Below are 9,208 nucleotides of genomic sequence, written 5' to 3' on the forward strand. Positions count from 1 at the left end.
TGGCATAAAGTTGCAAGGGTGAACCAGCCGTCTAGAGCACGGTCGGGAACTAGAATATACTTTATCACAAATGATTATAAGAACCTCTATGGGAGACTGTAGCCTAATACGTGTACCTGACTAAAGCAATAAAGGTGCTAATCTTTTCACTAAACATCATCAAAATCTAAACCATAAATGAAAGCAATAAAGGAAATCTATAAATGAAAGCAAGTAAAAAGAAAGCATCTAAAAAGTTCATCCCTTTGCGTTCATCATGTCTATCACTAATGCTAGGAAGTACAAAATAATATCATGTAATATACACAGAGAGAACATGAACACCACCGATTGTCACAGGTCATCAGACACTTCATACAGCACCAAAATAGGAATTGAAAACCTACTCTAACTAATCTACAATGGCTCTCAATGACATCTTAAGTTTGTCTCTAATCGAAGAGAGGCCAAACAGGATCCTAGAGCTCGTGTTCATAGTGAATACTTATGGTCTCTAGGGTTTTCAAGGTTTGTTTTACAAGTTAGGAAAGTTTGCAGCAAATCTTGCGCAAAAGATCATCGCTATCGACCAAGTTGCCCCTATGTCATTCTTGTTCGTGCCCTAGTTAAGACTCCTAGGAAATCAGGAATTTGAAATCTTCAATGTCTTTGACTGTGTGTGCCTTAGGGTCTTGCTGGTCGAGGTGATGGTCAAGACTTACAGGATCTCGATCTTCAAGAAATCTTAGGAGCTCAACATAGTCACCCCTTAAGGTCTCTTGGTCGAACACTTCGTCGAGGCTTTTGGTAATTCTACTCTCAGTTTTGTCTCAGTATCTTGATGTCGTTGCCCTGGAGAGTCACTTGGTTGGGGACTTGGTCGAAACTTGCAGCATTTTGATCTCAGTCTAAACCTTGGAGTCTACGGTGAAAGACTAAGTCATCCATATGTGTTACTGGTCACGCCACATGATTGGGCATCATCTTTTTGTCCCTTGATGATCTGAAGCTTTAGGAGCTTGGTTGAGCATCTGATTTGAGCATTGAGTCCTCCAAACCCTCCTTGGCTTCTCGTAATGCCTAACTCCTTGGTTTTAACCTGTATTTCCTCAAAAGACAAACAAACCTTACATAGCTTTGAATAATAATAATTCTAGGCAAATACATAGTAAAATGAGGATAAACAAAGATAAATAAGGGCCTAAAATCATGCATTTTAGGGACTCATCACAACCCTCAACTTACAGTTTGCTAGTCCTCAAGCAAAGAAAAATCTAAGAAAACTACTAAATCCTACCTACATCCTCTTTCGTGGGAAACATGGTTGCATTTACCATATACAACCAAGCTTTAAACCCCTAGGTTGTTCCTAGTGGATGAGTTCTAGTCTCGTGAGGATTTCCAGGGCGATACCCACAAACACTAGTTCAGTGAACAAAAGATGAGAACACATGCAGCATAATCATACCATTTTACATATAGAGATATAACCTTATTACATACAGGTTCCTTTATACATGACTAATATACACACACTCCACAACAATTTAATCATGAAAATCTCAACAATACACAACCATCTCACGACACAACTCGCAGAGAATCAACCCATGATTATAATTCAGAGTCAATACTAGCATGTAAATTCAGGTGTGAATAGGCCACTTCAGAAGGCATGTGTAAAGTATATGATTTGTCTCACTTAGAGTGCTTTGGGACACCTACAAAACGGTCATTTTTACTTAGTCCCACTAGTTTATTCCCTCAAAATTCACTCAATAAAATGGGTTCACTCTCATATGTGAGGAAGAGTGTCATGATCAAACGTCCCACATATTTGAAGAACTAATGCCAAAAAAAGTGGAGTGGACTAGTCTTGTAGCAAAGGAATCCAGCCTTTATTGATGTAGCAAGTCATTCACCCTAGCATCTTCTCACTTACTCTCCATATTCAATCAAGACCGCCCTAAATGAACTTATTCCCAGATTGAGCGTGAATTCATCAAGTGCATTGGTTAGCAGAAGATCCTTCATGCGTGCAGAATTGTGGTGTCATGTCCTTAGCTTGACCTCTTTATATTTGGTTGGAATTGGTGTATTCCCAAGGGAGGAGTGAATTAGGCATATAAAAATTCTACCTAGGTTCAATCCAAATCGCAATTAGTACTTCACAACCTAGGATCTGCCTAAGCAAATACCAATTACCCTAATAAAACTAAACTGAGCAGATAAATACATAGATATGATAGGATTAGTATTTCCCAATAACTCAAATATACAAATATTAATAAATAATACACAACATATATAATAAAGTATTTAAATTCAGAAATTAAAAATAGACACCAAAAATGATATTGGGGTTCGGCCAATACTGCCTACGTCCCCACCTCACACTCAAAAGTAAGATTATTCCACTAGTTGCTCTCTTACGGGTGGAGCGACATCGTTTACAACACCTTACAGGCTAGTGCACCTAGTTCTCCTAACTGAGTCTGAACTAATCTGGTGCTTTCCTAACCGAGTTAGAGCAATTCAGGACTATTCACAGGGCTAGTCTCCCTCTTCCGGCCACACATCAGGAATACAATAGATAATCAATGAAATATTTCATACAACCAGATTGCTTCTAAAAAGTTGATGTGTACAACAATAAAGTACAAATGACCTCACATATGATATGAATACAAGCTCAGTGTGAGTACGTGATTTTCTCAAAATAATTTTTCAATCTTTGAATAAACGATATATCTTTTATGAGTGCTCAAAGATTTGAACCCAATGGAAATTTTCTCCAAAAGGATTTTCAATCAATGTGTAGGAGAATCTAGGGTTTCGATTTTCAAACAAAAAGTGTAGAAGAGTACAATGAATAAGGATAAAAAAATATTTTGAAAGAATTTTTTTTATCTAATCTCTTATTTAAATTTGAGTAATGAAGGGGTGTATATAAAGTGTGGGAGGTTTTTTACCATTAGGGACATATTAGGAATTTTTGGAAAAGTTTAATTGTAGTTTAACCCTAATTACCGCGGTGAAAATATGTGAACCCAAGAGGTTCGGTTGCCCGGTGCATAGTACCAGTCGCCTAAATAGACATAAAGGCTTTTGAAATTTTAGTTGGGTTCAATTGGCTGAGCACAGTATTGGTTAGTCGAATCGAGGCGATTTTACAAACCTTCATAGGTTCAGTCACCTGGTGAGTGGTTTGGTATGCCGAGATTGAACTTCGGTCTATCAAGGTCAATTTGAACTAATAGTTCGGTCAGCTGAGGAAGATGGAGAAAGTCACATCTCGGCTTCGATCGACTAAGAACAATAAGTTCAAATCATGTTCGGTCGGCTGAAGCTTGGTCAAACTGTTGACATTTAACCTATTCGGTCAATCGAGGCATTTGTAATGCCAAGGGTTTGCTCACATAAGGCTTAGTCAAACTTTTGACTTTTTGGCCTAAGGTCTATTCGATCGATTGAGCTAATTAATACTGGAAGGATTCGATTGATCAGACTTTTAAATTAAGCCCAAAAATCAAATGTCGATCGACCTTGCAAACCTTGTTTTTGGCATTAAGTTATTTTAAAAACCTTTGTATGAGCTTTAGCTTTTAAGAAAAAGGTTTTGAGTTTAGGTTGGGTTCCCTAAGGTCAGGTTTTGATCCCTATGTTCAAACTATGGTCATTCTGAGCTTGTCAATCTATATCATGCATGATATGCAATTATTGCAGACCAAAACCAAAAATGCATTTACAATAGAAATTAAATGTCTTCAATCTTCTTGCTCGTGTGTCTTCATGGAATGTGCCAGATACATATGATCGTGGATTTTCTTCTTGCTTCCAAGTCCCTTGATCTTATGTGTGCTAAAATTTAGACTTGTTCACATACTTAAACACACATAGGATACTGGTACTTTGTCAGCATCAAAATAGAGATCGGACTCAAAAAGTCAACATATTTATTTGGACAGGTCTATATTTTTGTTTTTATTTTCTCTACTCTAGTTTTTCTTCTTTTTTCATTTTCTTTCTTTGCATGGTTAGCTAATACAATCATTACACTCTTATATTGTCTTCATATTTCCAATGGAAATGTAGCTCGAACAGGAGTCCATGGAAAAAGTATTTGTTTAGAGGTGGCTTAACCTTTACGCCTTAAGTAAGCTACAAGACCTAGATTTATATCTCCGCACTTGATGTCACCTCCAGGCTAGCAAATGCAAAAATGAAGACTAGTTAGCAAATGAAATCCAGAAAAAGAAGGAAGGTTAAGTTCTATAAACTTAGAGTTTGATGTCAAAAACTCTAGAAGTGAATGAACGTCTCAATGGTACCTCACAAGGTGTCATAGTCGCCATGGTTGTTCTCTCAGTGCTCTGAAAGAAACCTAAGTGCTACAAATCACGTGTAAAGTGTGTTTTTAGCCACATGAAGTACCATGTAAATACAAGAGTATACACAGCAGTATTGACCTAAACAAACCACTAGTCATACTACCTAGAGTAATACCAATATATTGACCATGCTATGCAAATTTTACACAACTAATTCACTACATTGTTTGTGAGAATAATGAAGTCATGCAACTAAGAAGCCTATGCATGTAACTCTAGGTTCTATAGGTGTATGTAGAGTGTATAAAATATATGTTAACATGGCCTGAACAGACAGAGTTCACTAGAATTTTTCAAAAAAAAATTAAAATGTGCCATCTTTGTGCATGAAATGTGTCATGTAGTGTGCCACCCCCTACCCCCAACTTAGAACTTCAGTGTCCCCACTAAAGTCTAGAAAGAAAGACAGAACCCAGACATGGGAGAGGACAGTGCATGGTGCTATAAATAACAAATAGTGTACCTGCAAATTATAGTATCCAAAAATAGCATGCATGCAAAAATACACTGTAGCACAAAAGACACGTAGTAGCCAAAAGCAACATATATATATTCATTTATATCCAAGGCAATACACTACATAGAAAGAGTTGCAAGTACTAAGATTGGCACAAAGACATGGTGAACAAGGACAAGAAAGAAAATAAAAGAAAAACAAAATTGTGTCGTAGAGGCATAATACAAGACCCAATAGTGAATAACACAACTACATTGATTTTAGTCGGAGTTAGAATTAGAATCCAAGTTAGAAGAAAACATCAGTAGTTTGGCCAACGTTGTGTCATGGGTTGGTTTCATTTCCTGCGGGTATTAAAGCCAACGAGGAGAAAGTCGAGGTCAAGATCAATGTGGCTGGAGAACCTGGAGTGGCATCGGCTGGTCAGACATGGTACCCGGTTGTAGAGACTGGTACGATTGAAATGGATAAGGCAATGGTTGTACACCCGACATGGTCTCTCGGTGCCTTGTGGTGGGGTCTTCAATGACTTCAAAAGAAGGAACATACAGTATGGTTGGTTGAAGTTTTTGGAATGGAAGTGGATAGGGAAACCGAACCTCATGAAGTTTGATGGAGATGTGTGTGGGTTGTTCTATAGATGAAGTGTTACAGAGTGTGGCGAATGTGTCTACAAGTCTTCATTAGGTTCCCATGGCATCCTCGGGGTTTGTACCAAACTGCCTGGTCATGGGGCTGAACCCCATCATGGTATTTTTCGTAGCTATTTGGGTGGTGCTCTCACCACGTATGTAGCTTCACGTTGCACTTCTAAAATCAGTCGACCCATCAAAGAGGAACCCCATAGTGGTAGAACTTGAAGCCGTTGCCACTTGGTAGTAGGTTAAGATGATGCATGGGATGATTCTGGAGATGAATCAGAAGGCGACAACATATTCGAGGAAGTGTAATGAAGTGATTGGCTTGCTCTGGTGGTAAGGGCGAAGAGAAGGCGACTATGCTCGAGCAAGTGGTAATAACAAAGCAGAAGGTGAGGAGTTGGGGATGAAATAGGTTTTACATGACTTTTTGGTGTTCTTGACCAGGGTGCACATGACTTGGTGCTTGTCGCAGACATGGTTGACCCTCTCAGTATTTCTGAATTTCAGCACAATTCAAGGGATGGACCTAGTCGCCCTCATGTGTGATGGTCACCCCTTTAGTCTCACCCCAATTGTCCTAAGGTCTACTTTAAAGGCTCGGAACTCTACTTAATCTACCCTAAACAACCTATAGACTCAAAATGAAAATAAAAATTATCCATTTGCCTCTCGGAAGCTCTAAGTTTACCATCTTCATCCAGATGCACTTAAACTCATTTCGAACTCATCTTGGTTAGAAGGTGACATTGGACTCCACCTCTTTCTTGTCACACCTGGTGTTGCATACCCCTAACTTTTTCTTAGGATGGAAGACCAAATCATGACTTGTCGAATTGTGATCATCGACATATCCTAGTTCAGTCATGTAGGGGTGTTGAAGCTGAAGTGCATTATCCAAAGGGTTCCTCCATAGAAGTGAGGGAGCTTCTTCCTGAATAATTGTATCAATCAGGTCATCGTCCACAATTTGGATAGCTTTAAGTGTGTGTTGGGGGCCAGTGAATATGTTCTGCCTAAGTTTCTTATGCCCCCATGAAATGTCCATAATCCCCATCCTAGAAAAATATGGATCGGATTTGTGGAAGACTTCATATTTAAAATGATGAAATCGATAGGGTAATGGAATTCTCCCACCTTTACCACCACGTCTTCTACCACACCCCAGGGTTGCTTAAGAGAACAATTAGCAAGGATCACTATTATCGGGGTGGGCTTCATATTCCCAAGGTCAAGTTGTTGATAGGTCGAGTGTGAAAGGATGTTCATACTCGCCCCTAAATCTAAAAGAGCCCTATCAATGGTGTAATTACCAATTACACATGAAATAGTGGGTAAGTCGGGGTCTTTCAGTTTAGGAATGAGGTACCTTAGTATCATAAAGCTTATGCGCTCAGCAAACTTAACTAAACCATCCATATGCACCCCCTTGACTATTACTCCTGCGTTGATAAGTCCTTAAGGAACTCTGTGAATGTTGTCGATTGCTTAATGCCATCTGGGAGAGGCTTTTCAATTCTCACTTGTTAAACATGTCCCAGATGGACTCAGTTAAGGCCTCTTTCCTAAATATAGAAGGTGCAAGAGGGTTTGCAAGATGTGTCACTAAGGGGCCATGAAAAAGCCTATGGGGGGTGATATGAGGTTTGGAATTTCCAGTGGCAGGTGTGGGACTCAAAGATTACTGTATCCAACTAGAGGAAGATAGGGTGCATGAATGAACGTTAGGCGTTACCCTCTTTTAGTCTTCATTCTATCTCTTGCTCAATTGCTTCTTGCCTTGTTTATCTATTAGCTTGCCACTTTAGAGGGTGGTCACCGCCTAGGCTTTCTTAGGATATGATGAGGGACCAGCGTCCAGTTCATATTCCACCTCATATTGTCCCTTAGGATTCACTATGAGCTGACTTGGCAACTTACCCTCGTCTCTCTGACTCAAGGTAGCAGCTAGTTGCCCCAAGGTGGCTTCTAGCTTCGTGATGGCTTGGGAGTCAGAGTGAAGGAGTTGCCAATCCGCTTAGTGATTAGTCTCAATGTTCTTAAGGGTTCTCAACACCGTCTCTTAAAATGTGTCATGTTTATGCAGAGGCAGAGACAGCTGCTGAACAGTTGGAGATCTGGGGGTTGAATTAGGATGATTTGGGAAATTTTGGTATGGGCGTGGAGGTAAAGCATTAGGGGCTTGTGGAGGTCTTTGGGATTGAAAACCTGGAGCTTGTGGTTTCCAGGAGAAGTTGGGATGTTGTTTCCACCTCGGGTTGTAGGTATTTGAATAAGGGTCAATGGACTATTTATCATACCAATTATGGGTGGCCTTTACTTCCTCTTGCACATGCTCAGGCTGGGAATGCGTGTGGGGGCAATTATAACATGTATAAGAACTTTGCACACACCATTGTCTGCGGTCCTAAAGGCAAGCACTAGCCTAATTTTTTGGATATGACATGCAAGGTAGGGGCTAGGCCTTGGCTTGTGTCCAACTCGTAAACTCCCTTAGGTTTAGAGGTTAATGGATTGGGTAGTCTACGAGTGGTAGCCATGTGTTGCTAAGAATTTTTAGCCAGTTTTTCAAAGAGAACATAGGCATCATTCTCGTGCTTTGTGAGGAAAGTACCTCGCACAATGCATCAACCAGGGACCTATCTCTCTCAGCTAACCCTTCATAAAAAGTTTGAACTAATTGCCACTTGGGAACCTAATGATGTGGGCATTTATGGAGAAGGTCCCTGAAATGTTCCTAGGTCTCAAAGAAAGTTCCCCATCCGTTTGTGTGAAACTTGTGATTACCCTTCACAGTTGGTTAGTCTTCCCAATTGAGAAGTATTTTTTCAAAAATTCAGGTTGCATGGTGGCCTAGTTGATCACCAAATTCTACTCTAAGGACATCAACCAATATTTGGCCTTATCCTTGAAAAGGAATGTAAAAAGCCTAAGATGAAGGGTGTCATCACTAAAATTAGGTATGCGGATGGTCAAGAAAATCTCCAAGAACTCATCTAGATGCTGAGAAGGATTTTTAGTGGGGTTCTCATGAAAGTTGGGTAATATTGAGATGATTGAAGTATTAATCTCGAATTGCGCCGCCTGAATGTCTGAGAACCATATGCAAGATGGTGATGTGTATGTGTTAGGCACAAAGTAGTCCCTAAGCAGCCGAAGTGGTTGCTCTCCCACCATAGATAGGTGGGGAGCTTAGGGTTCCACGAATTGATCAGTAGGAACCAGTGGGTTTTGTTCAGCCATAACTTTTGGCTTAGACCACTCAGCGATCTCTGGATTGGAGGCAAGTTTCCTAACGAACCTACGAGATCTTTCAACTCATGATCTATAGGAACTATCTCGAGGATCCCAAGAGTGCAAACCAAACAAACACAGTTAAAGCACTTAGAATCAAGACTTTAGAGATAATAAACAAAAAAAAAAATGAAAATAAATAAAGAAAGATGAAAATAAAAGGAGAGCAAATAAAAAACACAAGGCAACAATACTCTAAAGATGAAGTTGGCTTATAACCATAGCCAATTCCTCGGCAATGACACTAAAATTTGGTAGGCTCACCAAGGCTTGGGTCCTTAACTATCAAAGATAAAATTTATACTACCTAACAATTTCAAGTTCAATAGAAAGTGGGGAAGTCGGGTGTTAATCCTCAGGGACTTCAAGCGCAATCATTAAGCTATGTTGGCTTTTTTAGTATGATCCCTTTTTTGATTATGACAAACAACAGTATCTCATTTGTGTGC

At 39.7% G+C, this 9,208-nt stretch overlaps 1 non-coding gene across 1 annotated transcript; it reads left to right on the plus strand.

Annotated features, from left to right (window-relative positions):
- The first annotated feature begins 8,158 nt into the window (after positions 1–8,158).
- LOC131154664 (small nucleolar RNA R71) lies at positions 8,159–8,263 on the plus strand. Its single transcript, XR_009136580.1, has one exon. It is a non-coding gene; the product is annotated as a small nucleolar RNA R71 (small nucleolar RNA).
- The last annotated feature ends 945 nt before the right edge of the window (positions 8,264–9,208 follow it).

Source organism: Malania oleifera, chromosome 4, assembly GCF_029873635.1.
Source record: "Malania oleifera isolate guangnan ecotype guangnan chromosome 4, ASM2987363v1, whole genome shotgun sequence".
Classification (NCBI taxonomy): domain Eukaryota; kingdom Viridiplantae; phylum Streptophyta; class Magnoliopsida; order Santalales; family Ximeniaceae; genus Malania; species Malania oleifera.